This window comes from Narcine bancroftii, chromosome 11, assembly GCF_036971445.1.
Source record: "Narcine bancroftii isolate sNarBan1 chromosome 11, sNarBan1.hap1, whole genome shotgun sequence".
In the NCBI taxonomy this organism is placed as follows: domain Eukaryota; kingdom Metazoa; phylum Chordata; class Chondrichthyes; order Torpediniformes; family Narcinidae; genus Narcine; species Narcine bancroftii.
In genome coordinates, this window is record NC_091479.1 from 69838488 (window position 1) to 69852870 (window position 14383).

A 14383-nucleotide genomic window follows, 5' to 3' on the forward strand; every position below is an offset into this window, starting at 1 on the left:
AGTAGAAGTTTGTGAATCTCAATCCAAATACTTGCATAAATCTAGGAATTAATAAATCCTATAATCTCATTTAACAACAAAATTGGTCTATATGAAGATACTTTCAAAGGATCTCTATCTTTTTTTGGGATTACTGTAATTAAAGAACTAGAACAAGACTCAGGTAATTCATAATGTTCTCCAACTTGACGTAATACATCTCCAAACACTAGAAAAATCATCATAAAAAATTTTATAAAATTCAACCGAAAATCCATCATCACCAGGCGATTTACCATTCGGCATTTCCATCATAGCCATTTTAATTTCCAAATCAGTAAATGGTGCTTCCAACTCCTGTATATCTGCATCCTCTAATGTCGGTAAATTCAACTGTGATTAAAAAAAGATTAATCGATCCATTTTCTTGTTTTCCTTCAGATGTATATAATTTTTTATAAAATGAACAAAATTCATCATTAATCTCACGAGGTTTATAAGTGATAAGAGAATTCCGTCTAACAGCATTAATAGTCCTTGAAACCTGTTCTTTCTTTAATTGCCATGCCAATACCTTATGTGCTTTCTCTCCCCATTCATAATACCGTTGTTTAGTCCTATTAATCATACATTCAAATTGATAAGATTGCAAAGTATTATATTCCAGTTTCAACCTAGATAATTCTATTTTCTGATCTTCTGTAGCATCTTTCTGAAATTCCTTTTCTAACTCATCAATCTGTTTCTCTAATTCAAGACTCTGATTTAATCGATTCTTTTTTATTTTAGAAGTATAACTAATTATCTGTCCTCTCAAATAAGCTTTCATAGCATCCCATAATACAAACTTACTTTGAACAGAATTAGAATTTTCTTAAAAAAAAATTAATTTGTTTTTTCAAAAAATCAATAAATTCCATATTTTTTAATAACATTGTATTAAACCTCCAATGATAGGGCACTTGAATTTTCTCAGAGGTTGCATATGTAAAATATAAAGAATGATCTGAAATCACCTTACTTGTTGTATTTTCCCTTGTAAATGTGCCGATACTAAAAAAAAAAGTCAATCCTTGAAAACAATTCATCTCTAGATGAGTAGAAGGAGAAATCTTTCTCTGTCGGATTAAGACGTCTCCAAATATCTACTAAATTAAGATCTTTCATCAACGCTTGAACCTGAACTGCCGTTTTAGATTTCTTAACTTTCTTCAGAGATTTAATAAAGGTTCCAAAACATAATTAAAATCACCACCAACTAAAACATTATCATTAGCCTGACCCAGATATAAAAATGCATCTGAAATAAATATTTCATCATCTACATTTGGGGCATAAATATAAGTAAAGTCCAAAATTCACTAAAAATCTTACAATTCAATTTGAGAATACATCCTGCCTTTTCCTCCATTGATTGTAATTCAAAAGATAAATTTTTATGTATCAAAATTGCTACACCTTTAGCCCTGGAATTAAATGAAGAAGATATACATGCCCTACCCAGTCCCTCTTCAATTTTCATATTTTCTTTGACATTCAAATGTGTTTCTTGTAAAAAAGCACATCAATTTTCATTTTATTAATTACGCCAAAATTCACTTACGCTTAATCGGACTTTTTAAACCTCGAACATTAAAAGTAGCAAACCTCAACTTTGACATATCTACTAATATTACTAAAGACTAATAATATCTTTATATGAAAACTCAAATCAACGTAAACAGGCCCTGCAATAGGAGAAAAAAAATCACAAATAGATAAAATGAAAATTAAAAAAAAATTAAAAAAAACCCCAAAAAAAACTACCAAAAGGTAGTAATCCCTAAACAAAATTTGGGTGTGGATCACCCACCAGTGGCTGATGACTAATAGAACTTAGAGCAACTCTCTCCCTCCCCAGCTGAACAAAGAATAACATAAAATTATCATAATAACATAAAAAGTAAAATAAGAATAAGAAAATTCTTCTATTCATCCAAGAGATTCCAAACTCTGAGATCCCATTTCGAAAGAAGTTGGACTCTTTCCATTCCCGTTATTCCCATTTCTGCCATTTCTTCCGTTTCCAGAACAACCAGATTTTTCTTTAGGAGACCATGGTGGACTACGTCTTTGTCCTCATATCTGGCAATGAATCAGCAAAAATCATTGCTTCACGATCATTCTCAAAAAAACGAGATTGATAGTCTCCATAAAACACCTTCAACACTGCCGGATAGCGAAAAGTAGACTTATAACATTTACGCCACAAAACTTCTTTAACTAGATTAAATCGACGTCGATGTTGAATGACCTCTTGACTCAAATCAGGATTAAAAAAACTCTGCTATTCTGAATCAATAATGGAGTTTGTCGTCTCGCATTTTGCACTGCTAGTCGAAGTATTGCTTCTCTGTCCAAATAATTCAAACATCGAATTATTACAGGTCTCGGTGGTTGACCAGGTAAAGGTGTTCTTCTTAAAGCTCTATGAGCTCTTTCCAATACCAAGCCTCCAGAAAAAAATTCTTGCCCTCGTACTTGTGAGATCCAGTCTTTTAAAAAAATGAAGAGGATCTTGTCCTTCCATACCTTCTGGCAAACCAACAATTTTCACATTATTCCTTCTGCTTTGATTCTCAAAGTAGTCTATTTTCCTCTCTATCTCCTTCTCACATTCTCGCAATTCTATAATGGATTTTTCAACCTTCAACACTTTTTCTGTATTAGAAGCCACTTGCTGTTTACATTCCAAAAAAGCAGACTGAAATTTTTTAAAATCTTCACAAGATGCTTAAACATGTGCTTTAACTGTATTCAATTCTGATATACTAACATTCATTTGATCCAGCTCATTCATTATAGGCTGGATGACAGCATTTAATTGCTTACATTGTAGCTCAGAAAAGCTCAGCCCTCCTTTCTCTGACGTAGTGGCAGAACCAGGTAACTGCAGCTCCTGCTGCAACTCAACAAAAAGCATTTTAACGGTTTTACTGCGGGTCTGGATTCCCAGTGATGGCATCCCGACTTCCTCAGGGGGTCGACACTGGTCTCCCCCCGCAGCTCGTTGTTTTTTCACAAAATCACGGAGAAGATCGATATCTTCAGGTTAGAATGCTTCCTGAAGCATTTCAGACAATGGAGTTGTCTTCCTGCGTGCTCCCTCCGTTAAAATAGAAAGGCTTCCAGAATCGGGATCCACTTCTTGGGAACACGCACCTTCCTCCAGAGAACGGGTAATTCGAACGCCCTCCTTCACTTGGTGAGTAGTAGACATTTTTTTTTTCAGCTTCCACAGGCAGTCTTTGTGGTTTAGGCACTAAGGAAGTTAAACCTGAAGCTGTGGCCAGTTGTTTAGGCCCCAAATCTTTAACACTTTGAAAATGTAACTTCTTCTGCACTTGAGGTTTAATCTTTTTACCATTAATGGCTATAACAGTTCCTTAATACTTTAAACTAAAATTTAAAAAGTTTAAACTTGAAAACAAGGGGTTAAAAACGGGTACTTAAAAGTCCGGCCACAGTGGTCGAGATCACACGTCTAGACTCTACGCCATCTTGCCATGCCCCCAGAATTAATAAATCCTTAAATTGTTTATAAAATTCAGATGGGAAACCATCTTCTGGAGATTTATTACTATGTAAAGAATTCATTGCTTCTCTTACTCCTGCCTCAGTAAATGGTACATCAAGTTCAGTTTGTTCTTCTAAACTTAATCTAGGCTATATTATCTGTGATAAATAATTATTTATTTTAGTTTCATCTCCTAAGGATTCTGAAGTATGTAATTTCTTATAATAAAAGATTCATTTATTTTTTGAGGTTTATATGTAATTATGTTAGTATCCTTTTTATTGAATTAATTATCCTCGAAGCTTGCTCTGCTTTTAATTGCCAAGCCAAAACTTTTTGCGATCTCTCACCCAATTCATATCTTTGCCTCATCATAGTAATAACTTTTTCAGTCCTATAAATTTGCATTGAAGCTTTTTGATTAATCAGTTGATTGTGTTTGTGTTTTGAGGACATATAACATCTTAGCAGTATTAAATTCTTTCCTTCGCCAACAAACAAGATACTATTGCCTTCCCATTAACAAAGGACCTATTATTTCTTCACTTTTTTCACAGCCAAACTCAAAACCTTCTCTCTATCTTAATAACACAAAAATTTTTCAGAAAGTTTTTAATTTAATTTTCAGTTTCTTCTTTCATCTTAATTTCAGATTTAATCTCAGATTTAACTTCCTTTAATCCTTCATTTCCCCTTTCATTACTTTAAATTATTCCGTTAACAATTTTTAACATAAGATCCAAATTTCATTTCCTCTACTTGTATCCCTTCTTCCTCTTCTTCAGCTCAAGAACCTCCACTTGAGCCCAATTCTTCTTCCTGTGTAGAAGTCCCTGACTTTTCTCCATGGGATTGCTGCACTCCCAGTAATTCTTTAGGTTTTGATGCACCATGTATGCGCATTGCACTGTTAACTCTCAGGTTCTCCACTGACACCATCTCTCCGTGCTAGCGGTGGGGAGGTGCTTATAGAAGTCCCCTCCAGCAGCTCACAAGGTCAGGAGGCGAAACAGAGTCCATCGCCCTGCTTCGTCGTCAAGGTAGGTCCAAGTTCCTTTTCCTTCATTTTCCTGTCTGGTTCCCAATGTTGTTGCTATGACTTCTTTTGGGAGGCATCATAGATGTAGAGTGAGAAAGTTTAGATAGATTTTTAAAATATTTTAAGCTTATAACAGTACTTATTTAAAACTTTTTAAAACTAATTTCTCAAGGGAGTCAGAAGCCTACATGTCGATCCTATGGCATTACGTGATGTTCTCTCTCTTTCCGCCCCCCCCCCCCCAACTTCCTCCAAATGTTTAATCCTAAACATTTGTTTCCTATTTTTAGTTGGAAAAGGCTAGTTCCTGTCTCATCCCTTCATAATTATCCCTTCCCCAGTTAAGCACTTGCCCAATTTGACTGTTTTTATCCTTTTCCATTGCTGTGTTGAAGCTAAGGGAGTTGTGGTCACTCTCATCAAAATGCTCCCCCACCTGACCAGGTTCATACCCCAGAACCAGATCCAGTCCGGCCTCTCCTCCCATCAGCCAGACCACATACTATCTCAGGAATTCTTCTTAACACACCTGACAAATTTATCCATCCCTCTTGCGGTCAGTAGGTCCTAATTAATATTAGGGAAGTTGAAATCACCCATAACTACAACCCTATGTTTCCTGCACCATTCCAAAATCTGCCTGCATAGTTGCTCCTCAATATCCCGAGGGCTATTTGGGGGCCTATAGACTACTCCCAGCACATTGATTGCTCCCTTCATATTTCTGACTTCCACCCACACCGTCTCAGTGGACACTCCCTGTAGCGTAGATAAAAGCTCACACTCGACTGGAGGGAGAACAAATGCTTTTATTAGCTTACAACACAGGTAGGGTTCACAAACAGGCTTCAGAGGGGTTCTGGGTTTAGGTGGGAAACCAGGGTTATATACGGGCCCCAGGAGGAGGAGCTGGGAGGTGGGAACAGTCGTCAGTACAGCACACCTCTAGTGAATCCCAGTTCACTACATTCCCTCTGCAGTGTCCTCCCTTTCTGTAGCCATGATACTATCCCTGACCAGTAATGCTACTAGGGTTGAATAGACACATTTCAATCCTTCTGTCTACCTTTATGTTTTGTCTCCTACCTGCCCTTTCTCACCAATTCAGAATACATAGAATCATGTTTTTGTTCTTCCACCCTAATCTTTGCTCTCACATTCTAATCCCCCCCCCCCTCCGCCAAACTAGTTTGAACCCTCCCCAACAGCTCTAGCAAACCTGCCTGCCAGGGTATTGGTGCCCCTCCAGTTCAGGTGCAGCCTGAACTTTTCGTACAGGCTAGACCTTCCCCAGAAAAGATCCCAATGATCCCGAAATCTGAACCCCTGGCCCTTGCACCAACTCTTCAGCCATGCATACATCTGCCACAGCTTCCTGTTCCTACCCTCTGTGGAGCATGGCACAAGCAGCAATCCTGAGATTACCACCCTTGAGGTCCTGCTTTTTAACTTCTTTCCTAACTCCCAATATTCTCTCTTCAGGACCTCATCCCTACTTCTATCTATGTCATTGGTCCCTCTGTGGCGGATTGACAGTCTGGCTTGTATGAAAGAAAGGACGTCCTCTTCTGAGCTCTGCGTTAAAATGCATTCAATGCAAGATGAAACTTGGTCTGTGCCATTTTCCTTGTTTGCTTGTAGAACCATGAAAGGATGCAATGAGCAGAAAAGACAGATACATTTGTTTTTTCTTGCAACATTATTTTTAAAATTCTTTCAGTTATTTGGGAAGCTAGCTCTCGGATGGTGCTGCGGCAATTCCATCCTGGTTATTCCATTCAGGATGCTTGCAACAAATTTTTTATGGAAGTTGTTCAAGACTGCTGCAGCATCCATATCTCATGGAAATCAATAATTTTTCATGCCAGTATAGTATGCTGCTTTTCTAAACGGAGGTAATCCAGAGGTTTCTGATCATGCAAATCACCAGATGCTCTGGCCTGGAATCAAACAAGATTAATTTTATGAGAAATAAATGTAGTTTTCCTCAAAGCTCTATTTTGTTTCCTGGTTACCTCCTTTACTCTCATTGAAACTGATTCATGCTGATGACTTCATCACAATACTAATGTCAGGAAGTCCCATCATTTCAGTCAGACATATTCCAGGCTCCTTGGTCCGCCATGGAAACAAACCTGGTCTGGATTGGTTACTGTGGGATGGAGTCGAGGGTGCCTAAATCAACAACAGAGTCACAGAAGAGACCGCGGATAAAGCAAACCAAACATTTACGAGTTGCACTGAAGGTATTTTCCTGGGCTGCTCCACAATTGTATGATCTGCCTCCAGGACAACAGATGTCACTACCTATTAACTCCAAATCACACCATCCTAGCCTGAAAATGGGTGCATTTTCATCAAGGAGACTGCCAAGAAGGTGGCTTACCATGATCTTTCCAGAGATTATTAGGAATAGATGCAATAACCAGCATCAAACCAATATCAATCCAATTTATGAACTGGTCTCTTGACTAGAGATTTGCATCATGGGTGTGTCTCTAAACTGTTTTTGGACAGGTGATTGCCAAAGTGTTTCAGTGGGTGATATGGCAATATACTTGCTCCTGTCACACATTGACAACAGTCCACTGAAGACGAGTGTGAAAGTGGACTAATGGCACTTAACACTGCAGCATGTTATGTTGTTCTTTGGCTGAGCCATGTGAATAGTGCATCATTTTAATCAATGGTGTAAGTTGCTCTTTTGTTAACAAATTAAATCAATTATATTCCAATTTACACAGATAAGTGGTGGGGGGGTGGGGGTAGAACAATGAGGTTGCCTTATAGAAATGCTCTGCTGATAACTTGGAATCAACAAATAAATGTACTACTGTTTGATGTCACATTTTTCATTTGTGTATGCTCAAGCATTAATGCAAGTTTAAAGAAATTATATTTTGTATAACCAAATTAACTTTTGTTGGAACATCAACAAATGAGTTGCATTTACACTCACCAGTGTTGAAAAATCAAATAATTCCTGCATCTGAAACACATTCAAATTTTTTGAAGATGTGACCAAATGGTTCAAGAGCAGAGCTGTAGGTTTTATATCCGAATACTCAAAATCCAATATGTCGCAAAATCCAAAACTTTTAGCGCCAACATGATGTCACAAGTGGGAAAAAAAATTAAATACCGACTTATGTTGGCACCAGAGCTCTGTGGGTGCGAAGATATACCATATATTTCAGCATATGTCAAATGGCAGATGTTAACCCCTCTTTTTCAGCCTCATTTTAAAGGTTTTATCATATACCACCCCCAAAAAAAAAAATCATGATGCCTGAGATGTTGGCCGTTTGTCAGCTTATAAGTCAACCCCCAAAAATGGTGATGATTGATCTGCTTGGCATTGGCTGGAGGTGATTGTAATCATGGAGACTCCATCAAAATGACAAAAGTATGAAGCGAGTTTTAAAGTAAAAGTGATAGAAATGGCCAATAATACCAATAACTGCTGCTGGAAGAAAATTTGATTATATTTGAGAAGTTGGCAAGAGATTGGAGGAAGAAAGAAAAAAAAACAAAAAAGCAATGTTCGATGAGATAAGGAATCACTCATTGGCCAGAGTTGGAAAATCATGTTGCAGAATGGATACATGAACAGAGGCAAGATAGTCACCTAAAATAACATGAGAACATTTGCACTGAAGTGAGCAAAGTTGCACCCAGAATTCAGTAAAGATTTTGAAGCTGCAGTAGGCTGGTGCAACCATTTCATGAACAGGAAAAATTTGAGGATTCTGACTCTCCATCTTGATGTCATCAATACAGACATGTGTGTTGTCCCTTGCTCTCCTTCCTAAAATCAACAATTTACTCCTTGGCTTTTGTGATGCCGAAAGCAAGATTGTTGTTCTGTCCCACACAACCAGATTCTCTGTCTCCATCCTGCATTGTGACATTAATGAATTTGTAGATTGAGTTGGAGCTGAACTTGGCAATCCAGTCATGGGTGTACATGCAACAGAGCAGGGGACTAACTGTGCAGCCTTGCAGTGTCTGGTGCTGAAGAAGGTATTTTACTCCAATATAATTAAATTGTTTGACTTGTATCTTTTCCATTGCAAGTTATTTATATTAATTTTTTTACCTTGGTTTTTCTTTTAATACCAGTCATATATGTAGCATCTGGCAATGTGATTAGATAAGGGGTTTTTCTCTTCTATTATTTTCTTCTTTATTTTGAATTATTAGTTTTTTTCTAAATAAGATATACTATTTAGAATATGAATTATGGATATGATTTACAATTTATGTATGTTAGTGTTATACAGAACATCTTTTTTAGTTTATGTAACTGTCCATAGTATCTTATTGAATTGCACCCTTTTTGTTTGCGCAAGTTCTTCATTAAAATCAATAAAAAAAATTTAAAAAGAAAAAGATAGGTACTACTGCGATGTTCAAGGAATATTTTGGTGTATACATGGATTTGAGGGAAATGGGCCAAATGCAGGCAAGTGGGACTAGAATGGGTGAGCATTTTGTTCAGCATAGACAGTTTGGGATGAAGGACCTGTTTTTGTGCTTTATTACGGAGTGACAAATGGTTGGGTGACAGCAAGACCTAATTCAGTCCTGATACTTTAATGGTACAGGCAGAGTGTGTTGGCACATGCAACAAATGTTATCCTTTGGAGGATTGTCACTGTCAGTGATGGAAGAATAGAAGTATCAATCCTGAAGAGAATGGGACATGATATTAACCATGGAGTTTTATTGTCTGAATATGTAGTTCCACAAAGTGGCAAGATACTTGGTTACCTTGGATATTTAATTCCACGTGGACAATCATAAAATTCAAAATAAAATACTTAAAAGAAGAATGTGTTTCACAGAATATGAAGCTACTTTGCAGTCATTGACGAATGCTTTTCTGTTCATACAATGTTCTGGACTTGATTTGAAGTGGAAACTTGCCAGATGGGTAATTCAAGGTTCAAGATTCCATTTTTTGTCATGTGCACAAAAAACTTTTTACTGAGAAGCCAAGGAGTTGCTTAATGAATCTGGCACCATTATTAAGACGAGAAGGATTCTTTATGATTTTTTGCTTTTTTTTTCCTGATTTTTTTTAACCAAAAATAGACATTCACAATAAATTATTTACAAACAGGCACGGCATAGTTGACATTATGGTTAGTGCAACGCCTTTATAGCACCAGCAATTTGGACTGAGGTTTGAATCCCGCGTAGTCTGTAAGGAGTTTGTACATTTTCCTTGTGTCCGCATGGGGTTTCCCTAGGGGCTCTGGTTTCCTCCCACCATTCGAAATGTTCTGGGGGGTGTAGGTAAATTGGGTGGCATGTGGTCGTGGGCTGAAATGGCCTGTAATTGTGCTGTATGGATGTATATCTAAAACTGTTCAAAGTCTCTTTGCACCCTTAATTTTGAATCCATATATTTCATCACTACACATTGTTACATTCATTTCCATTTAGCAGCATTGCCACCATTGTGGTACCTTGTCATCACTCCCCATCCCGCACTGTTGTTTGAGAGGCTTCCCCTCAATCTCAGCCTCTTGATGCCTGGGAACGGGAGGACTTTAGACCATGGTCCTTTCCCACAGTGCTGACCAAGTCATACATGTGCAGCATTCCTGCATCAACATGTCTGTGCTGAAAATCCAACAGGTTTTGGGAAGACTAAATTGATGATCTTCCAGCAGTTCTGGATGTCTGTCTGTGTGTGTTCCCAGGAGCAGCTCTGTCACGCTGCTGCTGGGGATGAACCGTGACAAAGTACTTTGCATCCTTCTCCACATACTCTTAGCATACTTGCAATTTTGAAAAAGAGGTGGCCGACTGTCTCCACCAGTCCACCACTGTAAACTCATGGATAATGTGCATTATGGGTGACGTTCTGATTGAACAGCAAGGGCTCCTCTCATCACCAGCCAGACCAGTTCTGGTGCTTGTTCATGAGCACTGGTGAGGAGTCATTCTGCCAGATGACCTAGATGGTTTGCTTCAGGAACCACCCCACTGTGTTCGTCATGTCCTTGTCTCCCAGTGGTCAAAGGTGTTTTTCTGGGAAAAAATACTTCAATGAAGGATAGGTGGTGTGACAAGGATCAGCTGACTGAGGCATTGTGTAGCAATGAGGCCATGCTCATCTTTTGCAACACCTGGGACAGGTAGAACCTCAGCATTTTATAATGCTGGGTGCCCTCTTACTTTGGTTCCACTCGCAACCTGATGCAGCCACACATGTACATAGCCATCAGGAAGAAGGCCACATTAGGAACAAAAGAGTGAAACATGAAAGTTTGCAGCTGCTGTGATAATAGTAAAAACACAGAAGGGCTCAGGCTTAAAACATCTGTTAATACATTTACCTCCTATGGACACTGCAAGACCTGCTGAGTTCTTCCAGCATTTCTGTTTTTATTGCGTTGGATGTGCCCTTGTCCCCATTGTCTAGCGATTTGTACATTGCGACCTTTTGGACCCTTTCTGTTTTGGATCCCCATATGAACCAGGAGCCTGTTTTGGTGGTCACCAATGCAGGGGATGGGCCACAACCTGCACAGCAACACTGAGCACCTCACACTTGATGTCCAGTTTCTTCCCTTTTATTGAGAGGGATCATTGTGCCCACAGACCCAATTTCTGTGGACCTTTGAGATCCATTTTGAACAATTCTTGTTGCATGCTCCTCCAAACCACATTCCCAACACCTTCAGGTAGACAGCTCTGACTGTGAAGGGGATGGTGGATCAGACTGACAAATTACCAGAGAACATTGCCTCACTTTGGTTTACCTTGGAGCCTGGTCCAGACTCAAAACAGCTGCAGATACTGATCAATCTGTGGACTGATTGCATGCTTGAACAGAGGATGGCGACATTGTCCATGTACAAGGAGGCTTTGATCTAAGAGTCTTCACTGCCGCCATTGTCACTGATGGATTCAACAAAGGACTCCGTGCAGCACACAAATAAGACGAGAGAGTGGGCAACCCTGCCTGACTCCCGATTTGAAGGTGAAGCTATCTTTTACCTACCCATTGATTTGGACTGCGCTATGAATGTGTATGTAGAGCAGTTCAGTTGAATTTTGGCTTTTCTATGTTATGTTACACTGGACTTTATACTTGTGTCTTAAAAATTAGTTTTTTGGAGACAAAGTTCTTTTTCTGGTGGAGCAGGCAAAATTTCTACTTATTGGTAGTGTAAAAAAAACTAGTCAAGAAAAGATACATATGAGGAAGGAGTCACGTGTTGGAGTAGTGGCTGGTCGAGTAGAACCAGCCCTTTCCAGAGAAAAGGGGAAAAAAACCGAGCCTAATAAACACAAAACACAGGAAAAAGAAGATGAAGTTACAAGGAAGAGCCAAGAAATGGCACCGAAAAAAGAGAGCAAGAATGACAGAGAAAAGAGAAGAAAGAAAATCCCCGGGAAAAAAAAAGATGGCCTTACCTGCACACGGCAGCAGGGAGCCACCGTGAAGAAGATCGACTGACCCTCGAAGCTGGTAGATGCCCGGAGGAACGGTGACCTCCCAACCGGTGGTCTACAAAAATGGCTCATGGAGCCAGACAAAGGTGCGCAACTGCCCATGCTTGAGGAGTTGTGTGTGCGCAGTACACAAACAAAAGAAAAAGATGCTGGCAGGAGGGGGGTCCAGCAATGGGGCTCTCAGCTGGGGGTCACCCAGAGTCGGGAAGAGCAGGAGAGGGGTGAACAAGGGTATGAGGAGCAAGAAGGGGGCGATCAGCGGCAGGGTGTCCAGCAACAGGACGTCTTGTGGCAGGAGGCCCAGCAACAAGAGGCCCTGCAAATGGAGGCCTGACAAAGAGACAGAAGTGGCTCAACAGAAAGAGCTGAAGAGATACAGACACAGAAGAGAGGAAGAAGACACAGATCTACAAATGAAAGAATAAGGTAAAGCAAATAGACAGACTATAGATAAAGACATTTTTGAAGACCAAATGAGGTCATTAAAAGAAATGCTAACACTTGAATTTAATACAATTAAAAGAAAACTGGAAAGAGCAGAAGACAAAATGCAAAGTTTTGAGTTGGCCATGACAGAAATAGGGAAAAGAGTAGAAAATGTGGAAGAACGAGAAACTGCTGTAGAAATGGAAATAAATGAATTAAGATGAAAATTGGAAGAAAGAAGCAAAGAAATTAAGGAGACACAAGATTTGTTATCCCAGAAAATTGACATGTCCTACAGTAGGCGAAATAACATAAAAATAGTGGGCCTGAAAGAGGGCGAAGAAGGGCCAGACATGATGGAATTTATAAAAAGATGGATCCCGAAGGCATTGGGAATGATAGACCTACAAGAAATGGAAGTAGAAAGGGCACACAGAGCACTAGTACCGAAGCCGCAACCACATCAAAAGCCAAGATCCATTTTAATAAAACTAAGATATACAACGAGAAAAGATTCGTATACAAAAGAACGAAATGCAAACACACTGCATAATACAGAAAAAGAATCAGTAATGTGCAAATTAATAATGTGCACATGAGTCTCTGATTGAGTTTGTTGTTTGGGAGTCTGAAGTGGAGGGGGTAGCAACTGTTCCTGAGCCTGTTAAAAGGTGTGGGTGCTTGTGAGTTTTTGTTATTTAGCAGTGGCAAGACTTGGATCGATTGTGTTTATGAGCACTGGTAAAGGTCAGTGCTATTGAGTTCCTGCTTTTTAACAGCAATGAGACTTGGAGTGAGAGCAGAACATTTAAAAGTGCTGTAAAGCTAGATGCTTGTGAGTTTCTGGTATTTGGCAGCACGAGACTTGGAGTTGGATAGTTTGATGGCACCTGTAAAGGTAGGTGCTTGTGGGGTAATATTATTTTGCAGTGGCCGTTCTTGGAGCGTGAGTGTTACAAAACATTGGCAAATATAGGTGGCTGAATTGAGATTTGGAGAGAGAGCTTTTAAAAGTACCAGTAAAAGGTAAATGCTTGTGAGTTTCTGTTTTTTAGCAACACGACATGGAACAGGAACATTTCAGTGATCAGTAAAGATCAATAGTCTCAATTTTTCAAAGTTTAAATCTATTGTCAAAGTACATACCTGGCATCACACACAATACTGAGATTATTTTTCCTGTAGGACAGGAACATATCAGTTCGTGTAAACCGTACACAAGAAGAAAGATAGGTATATAAAAGGGAGGAACGTACAGAAATAAATGTAAATCAACAATGCAATACCCAAAAAAATAAATAATGTGCAAAATAAGAATCCTTAAATGAGTCTGAGTCTGATAATGGTACGAGCCTTGTGGCACCTCCATCCCTTTCCTGATGGCAACAACAAGAACAGTGTGTGTGCTGGGTGGTGTGGATCCTTGATGATTTCTGCTGCTCTCCGAAAGCAGTGTTCCATGAAGATTTTTTTTGGATGGTGGGGAGATGTACTGTATTGTGTACATGACCTTTTGTGGGGCTTTCTGTCTGAGGTATTAGTGCCCACGTATGAGGTGGTGATGCAGCTGGTCAGCACACTTTCCAATACATTCTATATCTGTAGAGCTTTGCCAAAGTTTACAAAGTCATACCAAACCTCTACAAACTACTGAAGAAGTAGAGGCGCTGATGTACTTTCTTCCAGGAAAGGTCACCTCGAGCCGAACGTTAATTTATCCTCCATTTGGGGGTGTAGGCAAGTGTGATGGCAGCACACGAAGTGCAAACTGGCACATGCGTAGTGAGGAGGAAGTGTGACGGTGGTGCACAAAGTGCCAGCTGATGCATGGGCAGTGAGGGGGAAGTGTGATAGCAGCGTACCCCCCCCCCCTCTATGAAAGAGTTTCTGACACTGACCCTGCATGTCCT